Raw genomic sequence first — 22,669 nt, forward strand, 5'->3', positions numbered from 1 at the left:
CTCAAAACATCATAGATGCTGGACGTTGGAGGTTCACTCCTGCAATCCCAGCTACTCAGGAGGCAGAGATCATGAGCATCTCAGTTGGTAGCCAATCACAGCAAATAGTTCATCAGACCCTAGCTCAAAAAAAAATAAAAATAAAAAAGAATCACTAAAAAGGGCTGGTAGAGTGGCTCAAGGAATGGGCCCTGAGTTCAAACCCCAGTACCTCAAAAACAAAAACAAAAACAAAACAAAACAAAAAAACAAATCATAGATACTGGTATAGAAAATGAAAGAGAACTGAAAATTAAATATATATCAGATATTTACTTAATATTCTGTATACGCACAGGCAGACACAGAGATTTGGGATTTGGCATAATTGGAAATCTAAGTATCATCTTGGCCTGGCACTGGTGGCTCACACCTATAATCCTAGCTATTCGGGGCACAGATCAGGAGGACTGCGGTTCGAAGCCAGCCTGGACAAGTAGTTCACCAGACCCTATCTTGAAAATAGCCATCACAAAAAAGGGCTGGTGGAGTGGTTCAAGTGGTAAACTGTCTGCCTAATTATATAACATACATAAACATGTACAAAAATGTCATGAGAAAATTTATATAATAAATGATAGTACGCAGAGAAACTAAAGCAGATACTTTAAAGCAATTGAGGCCAATAGGAGAAGGGGACCAGGAACTAGAGAAAAGAATTAACTTAGAACATAACACACACGTACAGGGAATCAATGCGAGTCAACTCCCTGTATAGCTATCCGTATCTCAACTAGCAAAAACCCTTGGTCCTTCCTATTATTGCTTATACTCTCTCTTCAACAAAATTAGAGATAAGGGCAGAATAGTTTCTGCCGGGTATTGAGGGGTAAGGGGGGGTAAGGGAGGGAGCGGGTGGGGGGGAGGGTAGGGGGAAGGGAGGGGGTGGGGGGAAGGGGGGAGAAATTATCCAAACATTGTATGCACATATGAATAAAATAAATAAGTAAATAAATAAAGGAAAGAGTGCATGCATCTAGTAAAAAGCATTACAAGAATGTCCATAACATCTTTAATAAAAATAAATAAATGATTGTATATATTCACATAAATATATATAATCTTACATGATTCTGTAATCACTGTGCATAGCATTATTGCATCTTATTAAATGTTATGTACCCACACTATAAAATATATCATAATTACATTAATTATAAACCATACTGTATAATATAAGGTGAATAAGTTAAACTTTTATATCATAAAAAGTGGATTATAACATACTATAATATTTGTTATACAGAAGAATATAAAATACATGATACCACATCAAATTATGTGTGAGGCTAGAGATCTGATCCTTTGTTCAAACCCTAATATCCTTCACGAAAAGAAAACTAGCAAAATAAAAAATAAAATCATTTGTGTTAGCTGGGCACCGGTGGCTCATGCCTGTAATACTAGCTACTTAGGAGGCAGAGATCAGAAGGATTGTGGTTTGAAGCCAACGCAGGCAAATAGTTTACATGACCCTATCTTGAAAAAATGCATCACAAAAAGGGCTGGTGGAGTGGTTCAAGGCATAGGCCCTGAGCTCCAACCCCAGTAGCACACACACACACACAAAATTCATTTGTGTTTCAACATTTTCTAAAATATTATATAATTTACATATAACTATGATATGAAAAGATTCTATCATGTATACCATTTGTGGCACATTACATATAATATAGAAAATGTACAGTAAGTTTTTAATGGTTTTTTTTTAGAGGTTCTGGAATTTGAACTGAGGGCCTCACACTTGCTAAACAGGTGTTCCTACTGCTTGAGCAACTCTGTCAGCTCCACAATAACTTTTATATTGTAGTACAATTCATAGTATGCAGAAATATGTGATATATAACAATTATATAATCTTATATTTGAGAATACAAATTTCATCATAGTATAAAGGTGCATAAAGAGAACGAATGATATTGTCATATTTTTTGCAAAATATAAGATATGCTATATATAAAATATATGATATTTGGAAATCCCTATACAATGTTATATGCTGTTCACAATATAATATAGTATACTCGGGTTCCATTCACTCACAACTGTAATCCTGCCCAAGAAAAGCCAGGTGTTGGTGGCTCACGCCTGTAATCCTAGCTACTCAGGAGGCAGAGATCAGGAGGATCACGGTTCAAAGCCAGCCCAGGCAAATAGTTCTGTGAGCCCATCTCGAAAAAAACTTCACAAAAAAAAGGGCTGGTGGAGTGGTTCAAGATGTAGGCCTTGAGTTCAAGCCCCAGTACTGCAAAAAAAAAAAAAAAAAAATTATATTACACATTACATATACAAATTCATATGACATGTTGCTATGACTATTTAATTATAATAATGTTTGTATACTGTGGGCAGGTGACAGTGGCTCAGGTCTGTAATCCTAGCTACTTGGGAGGCTGAGCTCAGGAAAATCCAGGTTCCAGGTCAGTCTGGGCAAGCAGTTTATGAGACTCCCATCTCCAAAATAACCAGGGCAAGACAGATTGAAGAAAAAAACAGATAAAAACAGCAAAAAGTACAAAACAAAGCTGGGCACTGGTGGCTCACACCTATAATCCTAGCTACTTAGGACAGAGATCAGGAGGATCATGCTTCCAGGCCACCCTGGGCAAATAGTCTGCAGGACCTTATCTTCAAAATATCCAACACAAAACAGGGCTGGTGGAGTGGCTCAAGTGGGAGAGCGCCAGCCAGAAAGCCTGAGTCCCTGAGTTCAGACCCTAGTACCATCAAAAAAATAAAAAAGTTTATTGTTATGTATACAATTATAGTTTATGTGCCTATATCTTCACATGTAATATTTTGGTATATTAGACATATAAGTACATATTGTACACATTATTCTTTTATTACATGTAATTATGATTAATTATTTACAGATTATATATCATATCATGTGCTTAGTATTGTATATTTCATAGATCACATCCTTGAGTTATATATAATGATATATTATACAATATTTACATAACTACACATAATTCATTAAACATATTCATAGCATATATGATTACATATGTAGTTATATATGTGGTTATAAATGTCATATACTACTACATGAGGTATGCTGAAATATCATAATATATGAAAATATATGACTACATATCATAGAATATAGGCAATAAAAAATATGTTATATGTAATATCAATAATGATGTGGGTGATAATAGCTAATGTATATGCACATATTTCCCTTCACCAGATTACACAATTATATACATGTTTTATATATATATATGTACAATACCCTTTAGTCACACACCCAATATATGTGTGTTATTATATGTAAGTGATAATGATTTTATACTATATATATCAATTGTAGAAATTTTGTGTATGATATAATTTGAAATTCTTAATTTTATGTGATTATATTGCACAATGTGTAATAATAGACAATATACAAGGCCGTAGAGTTATATATACTTTCATATAATATATAATAGATAAAACAGGTAATATTATCACATATATTTTCTTTTTTTGGCAATACTAGTGTTTGAACTCAGGGCCTCTTGCTTGTCAGCAGGTGCTCTACCACTTGAGCTACTCCACCAATCCTATTTTCTCATATATTGCATAAAATGTAATTTTTACTGTGACAATTTTATATATAATGATGTATTCAAATGTGATGTTCCAGTGTATAATCCTTGCTCATAAGATGATCATATATAATTTTATGTGATATCTGTTATATTTTACACTAAATATGACCATTTTTAATATGCAACATATTATGTGCATACTATAGTTATATAAGACACATGACAATTAATTATATAGTATAGTGACATATGGCATATGAAATTATATCATTTATGAATATAAACAAAATAGATAACAGGTTGTATTTCATGTCACTTGTGACATAATGTATTATTAATTAATTATATATGATATGGTACAATGTAAAAATATCCCAATGGTATTATAACTATTCAATTATATATAAGATTATATTATATAATCATTACGCATATAATCATTATATATAATTACATGTGATATGTATAATACATTTGAGATTACATCTGCATCATATAGCATTCTATATGGAATTCAATGTATTAGTTATTTTTATGGTTATATTATACAATGTATACAACTCATGAGATATAATTTACATGCCGCAAACAATATTAATGTGCTTTTACAAATAATACTGAATATCATACATTACATTCATTACACATTGTGCATTTGATATTTTATATAAAATGTATGAACTATCCTTATCTAAACTGATTATTCAAAACTCATTTACGATTAAAGACACTGCCCTCTGTGTCCAGGAGCAAGATGCCTCACCTGTGGATTATTACGGGGCGGGGGCCAGTTCAGAGAGGTGCAAGCAGGAGGCCAGTGGATTGCTTGGTTCTCACAGCTGGCACACTACTCTGCAGAACTCAGTGCTCTGTTTGCTTACTTCACTCTTTGAAGTACTCAGGGATAGACTTTGGCTGGTGGTGCATCTGCCACATCCACATCCATGGGTGCACAGAGAGGGGGCCTCTGCAGGAAGTGGAAACCTGGCCCAGAGATAGCAAGGCTCAGTGGGGTCAGCACTGGGTCTGGTGGGCAAAGAACAGAACGGTGTGACTTGAATGAGCATTGTGCTGACAGCACATCCTTGATGGGACAGCTCAGCCTGCTGACAGCACCACCCTGTTCCCTGGGAACAGAGGGATTAAATAGACCCCAGCTGAGACCTAGGAGCCCCCAATTATTGAACCAGAAAGAAGTTGCTCCAAATGAAGGACCTTGGGTAGGAGGAATATTGTTTTTTATTAGTTTTTCTCCTCCCTCCCTTTTTCTTCCTTTTATCTAAAGTTATTCATGTATTTGAATTTATTTATTTTATTTTGCAGTACTGGGGATCAAACCCAGGCCCTGGTGCTTGCACTCTACCCCTTGAGCTACACCTCAGATCTTTTGTTTTATTTTGTTTTTGAGATACTTAGTCTTGCTAACTTTGCAAAGCCTAGCTTGGAAGTCATCACCCTTGTGCCTCGGCTTCTCAAGCAGCTGGGATGACGGTGTGTACCTCCGTGCCTGACTACCTATTTCACTTTTATTCTTCTATTGGATGTTTTATGTCTTGCTCTTTGCTCCTCTTCTTTCACATATTCTTTTACCTTTTTATGTCTGATGTCTTCTTTTTTCCCTTTCCCTACCCCTTTTTATTCCATTATTTCATTACCATTACTTTTACCTTTCTTCATTGTTAACCTCTTGCTTTATTGTCTATTACTTTGTCCCTTTCTCTGATTATTGTTGGACACACAACAAGTTGCACAGCTATTTGGGCTCCAAACCACTTTCACAAGAGCTAAGGAAGCCAGGTAAGAGACCACAGGGCCTAGTTTGACTATAATAAGAAAATATTCATTGAAGAATTCACTTCTCCCCCCAGTTCCAAGCAGCTTGGACAGAGATGCCTCCCACTTGGGGGAAGGAGAAGCAATTAAGTCCAGGCCTTAGACTTGAAACCCAATGGAGACCTGACACAAAGAAACCCAGTGCTTGTAGAACACTGTGATCCCTGCCTGCCCACAGGACAGTACCAGCGGAATGATCCAAGAACTGGAACTGGTTAGCCAGGTGGTCAAGGGACCGCCTCCCCACCCCTCCCCCTCCCCCACCCCAGCAGGCAGCAAGGAAGTAAGACTCCACCCACTGGGGAGCTGGGTGTGAAGGCTAATCCAGACAGTGCCTTGGAGCTGTTTCAGCCTGGCAAGGGATTCAACAGAGGAAGAAAGAGGCCAGAGCTTACGGAGGGAGCCCTCGCAGCAGCAGGTGGAGAGCAGCACCCTGCTGGGATACGCTGGAATTTCAGCCTGCATTACTGCCAGCTTTGGAATGTCCTGGGACACACTGCCTCTGTGAACTACACAGGTCCCTGTGCTTGTGTGACTCAGCGGTGACTCAGCTCAACAGGAGCCTTGGCAGCCAAGGGAAGGTTTCCAGCGCCTCTCCTTCAACCTGGGGCAAAGCAGCTATCCCCAGACTGCTCCTCCATATGAAGCCTGGAGACTTGGACCAGCACAGGCAGAGACCTGCACACAGTGGGGCAGAGTTTGTCCCCCATCAGCGCCAGCTTCAATGTGGAGCAAGGATGCCCCTCGGCTTATGTAGGTCCCTGCAGCTATGATTTAGGTGTTGGCCCAGCTTAGTGTCAGCCTGGGTGGCCAAGGGACTGCTTTCACCAAGGTTACCACCACCTCAGACGGCAGAGTGTGGAGGAAGATTCTAGTTGCTAGTGGTGGGAGAGGTAGTAAGCACAGCCTTACCAAATGCAACTAACCAACATGGGATCACGAGAAAAAAGAAAACCTGAACAGAACTGATAACGACTAACTGCAGTGAATCGCTAATACATACATGCCTTTCGCCAATGAAAGACCAGGAACAAATGGCTTCACTGCTGAGTTCTACCAAGTATTTAAAGAAGAATTTAGGGCAATTTTTCTTAACTTATTCCAAAAGATTAAAGAGGAAGGAACTGAAGGGATTGTTCCCAACACATTCTTTGAGGTCAGAGATACCCTGCCACCCAAAACAGGTAAAAGACACAAGGAAAGGAAAACAACAAGTCGATAAGCTCGAGGAACACAGATGCAAAAATCCTTAAGTGAATACTACCATACTGAAATTAACAGTATATTTAAAAGATTATTGTAGACAAGTGCAGTGGCACAGGACTGTATCCCAACCACTTGTGAGGAGGAGGAGGAGGAAAAAAGTAGCCATTGGAACTAAAACCAATTCCGCAAAGTTGCAACATATAATATCAGCATCACTATAAGCCTCTCTTGCATTATGTGAGATGGAAATCAAGAAACCAATCTCAGGTACAGTACTTACGAAAAATAACCTAGGAATAAATTTAGCCAGAAGGGAAAGACCTGTACAAGGAAAACTCTAAAACATGATGAAGGAATCTGAAAAGGACACACACGGCGAATGGAGAGACACCATTGTTTATCATTGGAAGAATAAAAACTAAGATGTTCACGTACAGATTCAGTGCAGCCCAGATCAGGCTAGTGGAAGTGCTTCCTGGGGGCACAAAGGTGTCTCCCCCAGCTTCACTTGTCACCATATCCCTCACAGCTCAGAGCTCAGAGCTGCAGGAGAACCAGGCTGAGTCTTGGAGGCAGCTTCCCGGGAGGCAGGAGCTGGGGGGGGAAGGGAGGACAGCTTCTGGGAGGGCCGGGTGGGGGTGGGGGTGGGGCGGAGGCCTCTGGCATTCACTCACTGCAGCCTGTGACTGGAGAAGACCAGTCCTTCCCGGAGGAATTGAGCTCAGGCAGGATGGAGGGGCAGGAAATGCAGAGTGAGACAGCCAGCAACGCACTGGGCAGGCAGAGGGCAGAGGGCGAGGAGGGGCTGCCCCATAGTGGAGCTGTGCCTGCTGATCCTACACCCCTTCCCCTCCCATCCTCTGTCGTTCCCCTCCCCCCACCCCCCTTCCTGCAGATCCTGGCTGATGGTTCCCTGAAGGCTGTGGCACTGGTGGTCCATGCAGTCAGGCACCGGTTTTGATCTCGTTGCAGATCAGAGTGTATTGATGTCGAAATGGGAGCCCAGGAAGCACCGAGGGGAAACATTAAAAGGAATCCCGAAGCCCTGAGGGGAGGCGCAGCCTGTAAATCCCGGCAATGGAAGCTGGAGGTTGAGCTGAGCAGAGGGACCCTGTCACAGGAAAGGACAAAGAAAGGAATGCTGTTCTAGCTGCAGGCTATGCCACAGGAGGCCCCAGGGCTGCCGCTCAGAACTGCTTTCGCCTGTTTAGGCCACGGGGAGCTCCTTCTCATCCTCGGACCCCATCGCATCCTGGCCCTCCACCCTCTGCACCTGGATACATTTTCTCCCGATCCTGGATAATTTTTTTGATATTGGAAACTACGAGGGAAAGAACTGCGGGGATTCCTTCTCTCTAATGACTTCAAACTCTATTATCATCAAAAAAGAAAAACAAAGTAAACCATTTGCTGACCATTGATTACAGAGAAGATACATGTGACTCATGGATGTAACACACACCTCAGCAAAATCCAGGAATAGCTGGGTGCTGATGGCTGACGCTTGTAATCCTAGCTACTTAGGAGGCAGAGATCAGGAGGACCATGGTTCAAAGCCAGCCCAGCTAAATAATTCCACAAGACCCTATCTGGAAAATCCTTTCACATAATTAGGGGCTGGTGGAGTGGCTCAAGGCGAAGCCTCTGAGTTCAAGCCCCAGTACCACAAAAAAAAGAAAGAAAGTAAGAAAAAGAAAAGAAAGAAACATTGATCTCATAGGAGTTGCCAGCAGAATGGTGGTTAGCAGAGGCTGGGAAAAGTGGGGATAAGGGTGGAGGAGGGAAAAGTTGATGAATGGGTACTAAATTCTAGGTAGATTGTAACAAGAAGTTCTAGTGGAGTCACTATAGATGACAATATTGTACTGAGTTTTTCAAAAAACAAGAAAAGATTTTTAAGGTTTTCTCCATAAGGAATGATCAATCTTTGAGGAAATAGACATGTTTAATGTGGTTAAACAGTACAGAAAGTACACATACATCCAAATGATACATTGTGTCCAATAATTATTTCTGATTATGTTTTTATATCTCCATTAATTTGAAGAATTAAAAGGAACAGTACCACCATCTAAATGGAAATTAACCTAGCCCCCCCACAATAAAATTCCATACAGCAAACTAAATAATCATCTAAACAAACAATGTAGATTGTGAAGATATTGTCTACAGCCAGGTACAGGCTGTTCAAGGTTGTAATCTTAGCTACTCAGGAGGCAGAGATCAGGAGGATGGAGGCAAGAAGCCATCCCTAGGCAAATTGTTCCCAGCACCCTATCTCCAAAAAACTCATCACAAAAAAATAAGGGCTGGCAGACTGGCTCCAAGCAGTAGCAGCTGCACCTGTTTAACGAGGGTGAGGTCCTGAGTTCAAACCCTTGTGCCACCAGGAAAAAAAAAAAAAAGACAGAGACAATTTACAGAAATGGCAAAAATACTTTTAAAGTGCACATGTGACAATGGGAAGTAAATATACAGAACACAGAAGGAACTCCAAAAACTCAAGAGAACAAACAAACAAAAAAATGCAAAAGCAAATAACCCAATTTAAAAATTGGTAATACTCCTAGATAGACAGTTGGGCATGGTGGTACTCCTTTGTCAGGAACATGGTAGGCCTTTTCTGAAAAATAACTAAAAAGGAAAAAAGATCTAGGGTGTGGTTTATGTGGTAGGGCACCTGCCTAGGAATCTCAAGGCCCTGTGATTTAAAAACAAAAACAAAAACCCCCTAGTAGTCACCCCCAGAATGCCCACACATCACTACTCAGGAAAATACAAATGAAAGCCACCATGAGATGGTCACCTCACACCAGCACAAATGGCTATCATCAAAAAGACAAAAGTTAAACGAGGGCTAGGGAGGGCACGGAAGAAAGAAAAGAGTTGCACACTGCTGGTGGGAATGTAAGTGGGTACAGTCCTTATGGAAAACAGTGTGGAAATTCCTAAACAAATCAAAAATAGAATAAGCACATGGTCCAGCATTCCATCTCAGGACTGGGTACATAATCTAAGGAAAGAAATCAGTATGTGAAAGAGACATCTGTACTCTCTTGTTTACTGCAGCACAGTCACAATATACAAAGAAAGAAATGGTAGCATTGTAAGTGGACATCAATAGACGGATGCAATACAATGTGCTATCTTAAATGTGAAAAAGTGGCAGTATAAAAAAGCAAAAGAAGTGAGCTGGAGCCATGGCTCAAGCAGTACACCACCAGCCTACCAAGTATGGATTCTGAGTTCAAGCACCAGAGCTGCCAAAAAAAAAAAAAAAAAAAAAAACCCAAAAACAAACAAGAAAAAAAAAAAAAAGGTAAATGAGGGACCTACACACAGTGAAATTCTATTCAGCCTTAAAGAAAGAAACCTTGTCATTTAAGATAACATGATGGACTGGAAATGATTATGTTAAGTGAAATAAGCAAGACCTGGAAAGACACAAACTTCATGATCGTACTGCTATGGGAAATATAAACAAACCGTTTTATGAGATCAGTTCTATTCTACCTCACGGAATATAGTTTGTGTCATAGAATATCAATAAATTGTTCTTATAGTTATTGGGAACAGAACAGTGGTTACCAAGGGCTGAAAAAAAGTAGGGATAAGGGTGTAATGGGGAAGGGTTGATCAATCAGTGCTAAGATACAGTTAGATCGGAATAAGAAATTCTAGTGGAGTCACTATAGATGATGAAAATGTACTAATTATTTCAAAAAGCTAGAAGCAAGATACTTAACGTCTTCTCCATAAGGAACTGGTCCATCTTTGAGAAGATGGGTATGTTTATGGTGATTAAATATTATACAACATACACATACATTAAAGCATCACATGGTTTTCAAATATATGTATAATTCTATGTTTTTATGTCTCCATTGAAAATACATGTAGAGGACTTCGGATGTATGTCAGCAGTTGAGTGTTTGCCTAGCATGCATGAGGCCCTGGGTTTGATCCCCGGTACTGCTACAATATAAAAATAAATAAGTGAATTAATAAATAATAAAAAATAAATTTAGGGCTGGAGGTGGAGTACCTGCTTTGCAAATGTGAAGCCCTAAATTCAAACCCCAGGCCAACAACAACAAAAAGGTGGTGGATGGCAGAGTGGCTCAAGCAGTAGAGTGTCTGCCTCAGAAAAGGCCTTGAGTTCCAATGCCAGTATAGCCAAAAAATATTAAAAATGAATAAGTTGAGCTGGGCGTTGGTGGCTCATACCTGTACTTCTAGCTAGTCAGGAGACAAAGATCAGGAGGATCACGGTTTGAAGCCAGCCCAGGCAGATCCTTCATGAAACCCTATCTCAAAAAAGCCTTTACAAGGGGAGGCGGGTAAGGGAGGGGGCGGGGGGAAGGGGGGAGAAATGACCCAAACATTGTATGCACATATGAATAAAATAAAAATAAAACCCTTTACAAAAAAGGGTTGGTAGAGTGGCTCAAGGTGGAGGCCCTGAGTTCAAGCCCCAGTATCACAAAAGAAAAAAAAAAAAAGGAATAAATTTACATATAAAAATTTAAAGGGAGCATCATCATCAACTCAATAAAAGTAAACCCAGCTACACCAAAAAAGAAATAAAATAAAATTCAACACAGCGAAGGAAACAAATATCACAGTGAAGTTACAAGTGAGAAAATGGGCAGAAATCTTCGTAAAGTATGTACCTGACAGGGGATTAATATCCAGAACCTAGGAGGAACTCCAAAAACTCAACAGAACAAGCAACCAAACTAAAAATCAAATAACCCAGGTCTCCAAAAAAGTCACACAAATGGCCAACAGGGTTACAAATCAAAACCCCAAGAGAGTCTCCTCACTCCAATTAAAACGGTTATCGTTGAGACAAAATGAAGGGAGTGCTTCTCTGGGAGACCCCAGTTAAAGCTGTTGCCCGCATCTTCCCTCTTCCTTTTCCTCTTGACTGACCTGGCAGTTTCTTCTTTTGGCCCCAGGTGATGTGGCAAGGTGTCTCTTCCTGCCATCTGTGAGTAGGACAATTATCTCTTGAATAGTTCCAATCATCATAACTAAACAGCAGTAAGAACTCCAGTTTAGAACAAGTGGTACAGGAAGCAGGGTGGGTGGCCTCACACTGGGAGGCCCTCCACTAGGCACTGTGGGCTTTCCAATAGTGCAAGGAGGCAGCTGCCAGCCCTGGTTTGTTCCCTCACTGCCACTGCTGCAGCGGCTTCACACCTTCACTTCACAACTTGAAAGCTGAGTGCCCTGCAAGTGCTGGTCTGAGCTGACTTACTTGCCTAGGTCCAGAAGTGAAAGCATTAGTGATTTGTTATGATTATATTGTACAATTTATACATCTTATGACATGTAATTCATATGTAACATATAATATCTGCTTTTATATATAATATTGAAGTCATACATTACATGTATTATACATCTTATATTTAATATTTTGTATAAAATGTATGATTATCTTTATATAGAAATATATTCTGAAATTCACTTACAATTAAACACCATGATTATGTAATTATGTATTATTGTATATGCTATAACACACTGTATATTTTCCTAAAATATTATAATTGTCACAATATTCATTATATACTTTTCTAATATTATATGGATTATATTGCAAACTTAATATACATATGCTCATATAATTATATGCAATGTTCATACATAATTTATATAATCTCATGCATAACAACTGCACATAAAATATTGTATAGCCTCATGAAGTTTACATTGTTGTATATATTATAAAATGTAATATCTTATAATTTATCATATAGGATATAAAATTATAACTAACATAATTGGTATAATGAGTATAACTATATGATTGTACAATACAACCATCATAAAAAACAACTATATACAATGGAACTGTATACAATGATTATAAAAATAATCCAATATTTTATATACTTGCCATTATTTGTAATTTATTATATAAAATTTGTCATTCCCTTTCAGGTATACTAGGTACTACAAAGTATATTTCATGTATTATATGTAAATGTTATATTGCATTACACTGCCTATACTAGATTATAAAATGTATTATCCATATTTCATGCTATGCATAATACATGTCAAAAACAAAATTTTAGGCAGGCACCTGTGGCTCATGCCTGTAATCCTAGCTACTCAGGAGGCAAAGATCGGGAGGATCATGGTTTGAAGCCAGTCCTGACAAATAGTTCACGAGACCCTGTCTCCAAAATACCCAACACAAAACAGGCCTGGTGGAGTGACTCAAGTGGTAGAAAGTAAAAAAAAAGTAAATAAAAGAGGACCTTGAAGGTTTAGAATTTATTAAACTTGAGTGTATGTAAAGATACAGGTATAGGCCAAGAGAATAGAATACAGAGCCTGGAAACAAACCCTCGTACCATGGCCAAAAGATTTTTTGACCAGAGTCTTTTCAACAAATGTTTTTGGGATTGTTGGATACCTACATACAACTGATTTTCTACAAAGTCACTTAGAACACATGCTGGAGAAAAGAAAAAGTCTTTTCTGGTTTTTTTTGGGGGGGGGTGTACTGGGGCTTAAATTCAGGGCCTTTACCTTGAGCCACTCCACCAGTCCTATTTTTGTGAAGCATTTTTCAAGATAAGGTCGTGCAGAACTACTTGCCTGGGCTGGCTTGGAACTGCAATCCTCCTGATCTCTGCCTCCTGAGTAGCTAGGATTACAGGCATGAGCCACCAGTGCCTGGCAAAAAAAGTCTGTTTCAATAAATGGTGCTGGGGAAATTGGATATGCACATGCAGAAGAATGAAACTAAGCCTCTTCTTACTCATCATTTCAAGACATTAGCTACCAAGGCCAATATGGGTAAAAGTTTGTGAGGCCCCCATCTCAACCTATAAAAGTTGGGTGTGATGGTGCACTCTTGCCATCTCAGCTACCTGGGAAGCATAAATAGGAGGACTGCAGTCCAGGCCTGCCAGGAAAATGTGAGAAAATATGTGAAAAATTACCAAAAAGCAAAAGGGGTAGGGGTGTGGCTCAAGTGGTAGACTACCTCCCAAGGATTCTCAAGCCCTGTGGTCAAACCCCAGTAACCATCCCCTCAAAATTGCTCAAAATCACTACTCATCAGGAAAATACAAATGAAAGCCACCATGAGATCGTCACCTCACTCTAGCACAAATGGCTACCTCTCATGGCCAGTGTGAGCAGTTCCCTTGACCTGACTGGGAGCTACTAGGGGTTGAGAAAAAAGACAGAAAGACAGGCATATAGAGAAGCTGAGGTTGGGTGGGTCCGACACTCCTGATGGGAGATGCTGGTGACCCCCTCCACCTCCAAGTACATTTATTTATGCAGAATGTATGGGAAGGCGGGGTGAAACACAGGTCGAGTTCTCATGAGTCCAGTCAAGTAGGCGGCGGGAACAGAGCAGATATGGTATGTCGTTATTAGTCTGACCCAGTCAGACTATCCTGACTGGGTCAGCGTGTCATGTTTTTCTTGCAAGGTAGCCTTGCTGAAGCTTGCGTCCCATGCAGAAAGACAAAAGTTGAACAAGAGCTAGGGAGGGCACAGAGGAAAGAAAGCAGTTGCACACTGCTGGTGGGAATGTAAGTGGGAACAGTCCTTATGGAAAACAGTGTGGAAGTTCCTAAACAAATTATAGAATGAGCACATGGTCCAGCATTCCATCTCAGGACTGGGTACATAATCTAAGGAAAGAAATCAGTATGTGAAAGAGACATCTGTACCCTCTTGTTTACTGCAGCACAGTCACAATATACAAAGAAATAAAACGGAAGCTTCCTAAGTGGACATCACCTGTACCAGCAAAATCAGTCAGTCAATAAATAAACAAACAAAACAAAATAAAATAAAATAACAAAGTTGAAAAATATACTAAGAAAACTCTATCAATGTGATTGAAGGCATCAATAGCAGAATACACCATACAGAACAAAGAATTAGTGAGATTGAAGATAAGCTATTTGAAAATAAACAGTCAGGGGAGATTTTAAAAGGGTTTGTTTTGTTTTGTTTTAATGAGACTCATGGTAATCACAAAGCAAATCTACCATAGGAAAACTGAGAAAACAAAAAGTTTATCACAACCAACCCCTACATCAAAAGAGGAGAAAGATCTGTAATAAACTCCAAAAACTCAAGAGAACAAACAAACAAACAAACAAAAAGCAAAGTTAAATAACTGAATTGAAAAACGGGCAACAGACCTAAACAGTCATTTCTCCAAAAGTCATGCAAGTGGCCCAAGGTAATACAAATCAAACCCCAATGAAAGTCACCTCACTCTTCTTCCTTTCCTTCTGACCCACCTGGGAGCTTCCTCGTTTGGCCCAGGTGATGTGGCAAGGTGTCTCTTCCTGCCAAACTGTGAGTAAGACAGTTGTCTCCTGATTGGTTCCAATCACCATAAACTAAAGAGCAGTAAAAGCTCCTGTTTAGAACAATTGGTGCAGTAAGCAAGGTCCATGGCCTCACACTGGGAGGGCCTCCACTAGGTACCTTTGGGCTTTCCAATAGTGTAAGGGCGTAAGAGGGGCAGTAGGGAACCTAGGTTTCCAAAATGGAACAGTTGAAGAATACCAAGAAAATACTGAGGGAAGCTTTGTGACATTGGACTTGTTACTGATTGCTTGGACACAGTGTCAAGACACAGGTAACCCAACTGAAAATATATAAACTGGAGTAAAAAATATTTGCAAGTTCTGTGCATTAAAGGTTACAGAACGGAAAAGGAAGGAAGGAGTAACTATTTGATACTCATATGTCTGGTAAACGATTAGTAATAAACATATATAAGAGGCAGGAGTCATGGCTCAAGCTTTTGAGTGCTTGCCTGGCAAGCATGAAACCCTGCGTTCAAACTGGACTATTGCCAAACCAAATCAAACAAACCCAACAAACAAAAAAAGCGTGTACCTCCAGCACAATAAAAATAATAATAAGTTTTTTAAAAAGAAAAAAATTGTGAATATTATTTTGGACTGGTGGTGTGGCTTAAGTGTTAGATATGCTCCTGTCTAACAAGTGCAAGGCCCTGAGTTCAATCCCCAGTATTGCCAACACTAACTAACTAAATAAGGGAATAAATAAAATATATAGAAAATTCCTCCACATCAAAAGAAAACTTCCATTTATAAAACTGCACGTTTAAAAACAAAACAAAAAAAAAACTGGACGAAGCCAGGTGCAATGGCAGCTTAAGAAGGAAGATTAAGAGTATCAGGGTGGAGCATGGACTAGGTAGCTAGATAGTGTCTGGAACAAAAAGAAAAAAAAAGAAAATGAAATTACAAATATGTCCTGGTGCCATTCTGGATATTCCCTTAAATGGCCATTCAGAACCTCTGAGTCTTTTTCAAGATTTGAAGTTGTTTCCATTTCTATCTAGGATATTTTATAGTGAAAAAAGGGAATGAAGTTTGTAATGCACAATGTAGCCTTGTAGCTACAGTCAACAAGGTGGTGATGGGGGCATGGGGGTGGGGCGCAGTTGGCAGCTCCTAAATTTCACTCACCTGAGCCACTGACTGGAGAAGACCAGGCTGTTCTGGTCTAATTGAGCTGAGTCAGGATCTAGAAGCTGGAACTGCAGAGAGCAAGACAGAGAGCAGAGGGCAAGTGGTGACTAGGGCTAGGAGGTCCTTGTGCCTTCTCTGCTCGCCCACAGAACCTCCACCTCCTCCCCTCCCCTTTTGTCACCTCCTTTCGCCTAATCAGCCTGGGCCTGCCAGACCCAGACTAAGAATTGTTACCTGAGGGCTGTAGTGCTGGCCACCCATTCAGCCTGGCACCAGTTTACAGCAACAGAACACAGTTTATTGATGTTGGAATGGGAGCCAAGGAAGAAGGGAAGCAAAACATTAAAAGGAATCCTGCATCCCTGAGTGAAGGCACAGCCTGTAATTCTGCAATTCAGAGAAGGAGGAAGGAGGATGGCGAGTTACAGGCCAGCCTGGGCTACATAGGGAACCTTGTGTCAGGAGGGAAGAAAAAACATTGAGAAAGAAAGAAAGAGAGTGCAAAAGAGAGGGAGGGAGGAAGGAAGGAAGGAAGGAAGGAAGGAAGGAAGGAAGGATGGATGGAAGAAGGAAGGAAAAGAAACAAAAGCTGTTCTGGCTGAAGCTACGTCTGCTTTTGTCTTTTCAGGCCACGGGGAGGTCCTTCTCATCCTCAGACCCCATCATTGCATTCCCGCCCTCCACCTTCTGCACCCAGGTGCGGTCTCTCCGCAGCTGGATATGTTTTTGATATCTTGAAATTAAGAAGGAAAGAACTGAGGTGATTCTTCTCCCTATGAACGTGCCTCAGTTTGGGGGTCTGAGGCACCCCGTCCTTGGTGAATGAAGCCCTCCCACCCCCACACCTCCATCCTGCCCCACCCCGGCCATGAGGGATGGAGATGAAGGGAATTACTGCAGAGGAAGGAAAGCTCTGCAGCTAGGCTGTCTCACTTGCCATTTGTCCTTTCAAACTGCATGGTAATGCAGGCAGGATGAGAGAGGAAAGAGAGAGACCAGGCTCCTGATCAGATGTCTCTGCCTGTATTCACGTTCAGTGTTTCTTTTCCTTGCCTTCCTCTTTCTTGCCTGACTCAGGCTGCAGAGGCGTACTGTGGGCATCCTGCTGGTCAGCAATGTAGCTCCTGGGTAGCCCAGGGTGACAAGGCCAGGTTGGCACCCGCGCTGCTACTGCCCCTAGCTACAGAGAGGAGGGACCTCCACAGATATTCCTGGATCACTTCCTCTCTATTCCTGGCTTCTGCTAAGGTGTTTGTGACCTCCATGCGTGACATGTGTCACCTCTTTAGCAAATGATTTTCTAGTCCCGTCCTTTATGCTATCCACAGCACTATTTGTAAGGCTGTGTGTAAGACGTGTTCAAACTGCTTTGCTGAAAAGCACTGACTCCTTACTTGGGCACACGAGTTAACTAAAAACAGGAGAAGCTTGGCATCCCGGCCTCCATTTTGTATCTGTCTTTGTTCTAAGCCATTCTCTTCAGTCACTTTGCATTCACCTTGGATTCCAGAAAGGACAGAACTGATAACATCTTTATGACAAGAGACTGAAACTTCCCATATGAACGGTGGAGACTTGCAGAACTGACCACCCCTCCAAAGGAGGACAATTACCTATAATGAATGAGGCTGCACCCTGGAGCAAGAGCAACCATCATTTCATGAGAACCAGACTGCTCCCCTCAAGTGATGACAGTGATATCATCTTCTCCAGAACCCCTCTCAGAATCCTTGGACCGAGATAATGGACAACCAGAACTCACCTGTGACTGGGACTGTTTATGCACACCTTTTGTCCCCTGCTCCCAGTTCTTTTGTCTACTTAAACCTATAACTCTGTATATGTCTGTACCTGCAGGTGGGTGAAGATGAGCTGAGTGCTTACTCTGTCTCTTCTCATGGCATGTCACCGAGCCATGTAATAAACCTCCTTTCTCTGCCTTCACCATGTCTCTTCATTTGGCATTTAGCGGTGGGTGGCTTGACCTGGCATACGGAATCTCAGGAGTTTGGGCCTTGCGTTCAAAAACTCCACTTTCCTGTGCACTATGGATAGGGTGAGAATTTTCCAAAGCTTGACCACTCATTGCTTGGTTGAACACACACTTCTTCAACATAGCTCCCTCCTCTCATATTTTACTATAAGCAACAAGGAGAAATTAGCTCATGATTCAAAACTTTGTTTAGAAACCTCAGCCAATAAAAATATACGATGGGGAAAAGACATCCTCTTCAACAAATGTTGTTGGGAAAAGTGGTTATCTGTCTGCAAAAAACTGAAACTAGATCCATGCTTATCACCCCGTACTAGTATCAACTCAAAATGGATCAAGGACCTTAATATCAGACCCGAAACTCTGAAATTGGTACAGGAAAGAGCAGGAAACACTCTGGAAGTAATAGGTACAGGCAAGGACTTCCTCAATAGAACCGCAGCAGCTCAGCAACTAAGACAAAGTATGGACAAATGGGACTCCATAAAACTAAAAAGCTTCTGCGCAACAAAAGAAATGGTCTCTAAACTGAAGAGCCCAACCCCAGATTGGGAGGAAATGTTTGCCAGCTGTACATCAGACAAAGGACTGATAACCAGAATATACAGAGAACTTAAAAACTCAATTCTCCCAAAATCAATGAGTTGCCCAATCAAAGAAATGGGCAACTGAACTAAACAGAACTTTTTCAAAAGAAGAAATTCAAATGGCCAAAAAACACATGAAAAAATGCTCACCATCTCTGGCCATAAAGGAAATGCAAATCAAAACCACACAAAGATTCCACTTCACCACTGTTAGAATAGCCATCATCAAAAACACCACCAACAACAGGTGTTGGCGAGGTTGTGGGGAAAAAGGAACCCTAGTCCACTGCTGGTGGGAATGCAAGCTGGTGCAACCACTCTGGGAAAAAAATTGAAGGCTTCTTAAAAATCTAAACATAGACCTGCCATATGATGCAGCAATCCCACTCCTGGGGATATACCCAAAGGAATGTGACACAGGTTACTCCAAAAGCTTCTGCACACCCATGTTTATTGCAGCACTATTCACAATAGCCAAGTTATGGAAACAGCCAAGATGCCCCACTACTGACAAATGGATCAAGAAAATGTGGTATTTATACACAATGGAAATTTACTCAGCCATGAAAAAGAATGAAATCTTATCATTCTCAAGTAAATGCATGGAACTGGAGAACATCATTCTGAGCCAGGTTCGCCAGGCTCAGAAGACCAAAAATGATATGTTCTCCCTCATATGCGGACTTTAGATCTAGGACAAATACAGCAATGTGGTTGGACTTGGGTCACACGATAAGGGGAGAGCACACACGGGGGGCGGGGGGTAGGGGAGGTAAGGGGATAGCTAAGAAACCCAAAACATGAAAGTATTTGATGTCCCCACTACAGAGGAACTAATACAGAAACCTGAAAGTGACAGAGGTCAATATGAGAAGGGGATCAGGAACTAGTGAAAAGGTCAGGTAGAGATGAATCAACATGGGTTGTAACACATTTGTACATGGAAGCAATGCTAAGAATCTTTCTGTATAGCTATCCTTACCTCAACTAGCAAAAACGCTTTGTTTTCCTTATTATTGCTTATGTTTTCTCTTCAACAAAATTAGAGACAAGGGCAGAACAGATTCTGCCTGGAAGCGAGGCAGGGGGAGGTGGGGGGGGGGCAGGGAGATGGCAGGGGATGGGGGAAGAAATGACCCAAACAATGTATGCACATGTGAATAAATGAATAAAAGAAAGAAAGAAAGAAAGAAACCTCAGCCAAATATCCAATTCCATTAGTTACAAATTCTGCTTTTCACAAAACTAGAAAACAATTTTGCCAAGCTCTTCACTCCCATCTAACCAAGATTCCCATTCTTGCTCATTCCAATAGCATGATACTCATTTCTGTCTAAAACCTCACCAGAAGTGAGGCAGGCTACTGACAGGGAAAGTAACCTGCCTTGGGAACTTCATCCTCTTCAGCAAAAGGTCACCCCATGCTGAATTCCTTCTCCCCACCCAGTACCACCATTGGACATCCCCTCAGTTATAAATTCCTTTTCAGTTGTAAATTCCTTTGCAGACATAAGTGCCCCCAAAAGACAAGAAGCCTCTTGGCCAGTTCAGACTGGAAAATGACACATGCCCAGCCCAGTAAAAGGCAATCTGTCCTCAATTTCACCTTTCAGGTAAAGCTCTCTACTTAAGACCTTATGAAGGATGGCAAGAGAAGGAGGTTAAGAAGGTGAATAAGGTTGATGTACTTCCTATATAAGAATGAATATTGAATTTTTAAACCTGTGAAATCACCATAAGAAAGGGACTAAGATAGAAAGGAGAAAGATAGAGGGGATGAACCTATTTGAGTTATAATACATATATACTTGGAAATGTCACAAGAAAGCTCCCTGTATAGCTATCTTAAACAAACAAAAATGTCATTTTGTTGTTTACAAACACGGAGAACAGGAGGGCAGAACAGGTCCTGCCTGGGGGTTGGTTCCGGTGGGAGGGGAAAGGAGATGGGAAAAAGGCATAGGAGGGTGAATATGGTGCAAGTACTGTGTACACGTGTATGCAAACAGAAAAATGATACCTGTTGAAAGTATTCCAGGAATGGGGGAAGGGGAATAAAGGAGAATGATGGAGGGGTCAGTTTCACTAGGAGATATTGTAAGAACTTCTGTAAATATCACACTGTACTCCTAGTATAGCTATAACAAAAAAAATTTTTAAATTTAGTAACACCTTGTGAATACTGGTAAATCTCATATATATAAGTAAAGGCCTTTTCAATCAAACCTGTCAATCACCTGAGCTCTTCCTGCTAAGGCTGCCCAGATTTGTCCCTGACATTTGAACTTACAGCTTATAAATTGCGGTTCATATAAAGATCTGTGTTTCTTTTCCACGTGGCCAGGGCCTACCACTGTTTTTTCTTTTGTGGTGCCTATTCTCTCCTTTGTCTTTCAGTAAAACCCAGCTATGGGTTTGCAATCTGTGTCTCCATCCAGTTCTCTCTTCAGGAGATACAAGAGGCTGAGATCTTCTAGACCAGGGTCTTCTTAAGACCACCCATCTGGTACCAGAAGGACACTTAACATTCATATATTTTTCCTGGGGATGTAGCTCAGTGGAAGTGTGCTGAGGAAGTGAGTAGGGTACTTGATTCTATCCCCAGAATCACAAAAATAAACAAGCAATACAATAAATAAAATAACGTGAAGAAACTACTATCTCTACCAGCACTATGTTCACGATGATATATATACGTGGCCTATAAATTCAATAGGATTGTCTATAATTGTTATTTTCTGAGCTTTCACTACAATCATCTTTAATGTCCACATTTTTACTGAAGTCCTTGAAGGCAATGAAGGCTTTTACTAAGATGCCCCTATTTTAATTGTTATTTTTTCAAAATCCTGTCTCGAAACACTATACTATCGTGAGGCGTTGAGGGTTAGGGGTTCGATACATGAACCATTACAGGGAAAAGCACAGTAAGGGCCATAACAACATTACTACTTTTTCAATGATCAGAATTTCTTGCCTATAATCAATCCTAGCTACTCAGGAGGTGGAGATCAGGAGGATCTCAATTCCAAGCCAGCCTGGGCAAACAGGTAGAGAGACCCTACCTCAAAAACACCCACCACACAGGAAAAAGGGCTGGCGGGGTGGCTCAAGTGGCAGAGTGCCTGCCTAGCAAGCATGAGGCCCTCAGTTGAAACCCTAGTTCCTCCAGGAAAACAAACAAAAACAAAAAAGAATTTCTTTTTGCAGTACTAGGATCAAACCCAGGGACTAGGTGAGCACTACACCCCTGAGCTACCTAACTCTCCAACTCTTATTTTTATTGGTTTTCAAATTGTCCCATACTGGCCTGTGGAGTCCTTTTCAAACTGGCTGCTGAATCTGTTTGACAGAATTCAGTGGTCTTTAATTTCCTTGTCTTCTGTACATGAAAAAATTCAAGACTCTAATCTGAAATCAGCCATTTTTCCAGGAGGACTTCTTCAGGGAGAGGAAGGAGGTGGAGGCCCCATTCTGGGCCTTGTGGGTACTCACTCCTATTGGATTGGAACTTATTTCAAATAATATGCCTTATGACATAATACTGAATCTACAATTTCAATGCAGTACCTGAGGGCTTTTTGTTGTGGTGGCTTTTTGTTTTGTTTTGTTTTTTAGTACCTGAGTATTTTCAAAACTATACTGATGATACATCTGTATCTCCTTTTTCCTAACCTGAAAAATCCAAGTTTATAATACTAACAAAATTTCTAGTTTATATTGTGTAAACACACACAGACACACACATACACACACACACTCATGCAAACACTGCCCACAGTTTAATGAGCGATCGTACATTGGTCTGGGTGTGTGTGTGTGTGTGTGTGTGTGTGTGTGTGTGTGTGTGTGTGTGTGTTTTAGTGATTTTTGTAGTTAGGAAAATAATATTACATGTAACTTACATGACTAAGTATTACATCTCATATAGTGTATAGTATGCATGATACAAGTACTTCTTTC

The 22,669-nt window shown here is 40.7% G+C and overlaps 1 long non-coding RNA gene across 2 annotated transcripts in view; it reads right to left on the reverse strand.

The window, feature by feature from the left end:
* Positions 1-1,037: 1,037 nt before the first annotated feature.
* Positions 1,038-22,669, reverse strand: part of LOC141420297 (uncharacterized) — a 53,486-nt gene continuing 31,854 nt past the window's right edge. For both annotated transcript variants that reach the window (XR_012444919.1, XR_012444920.1), the window contains 2 exons: positions 4,351-4,613; positions 1,038-2,287 (listed from right to left, as the gene is read on the reverse strand). This is a non-coding gene — a long non-coding RNA (uncharacterized lncRNA). The remainder of the gene's footprint in view (positions 2,288-4,350; positions 4,614-22,669) is intronic.

This window comes from Castor canadensis, unplaced genomic scaffold, assembly GCF_047511655.1.
Source record: "Castor canadensis unplaced genomic scaffold, mCasCan1.hap1v2 HAP1_SCAFFOLD_102, whole genome shotgun sequence".
In the NCBI taxonomy this organism is placed as follows: domain Eukaryota; kingdom Metazoa; phylum Chordata; class Mammalia; order Rodentia; family Castoridae; genus Castor; species Castor canadensis.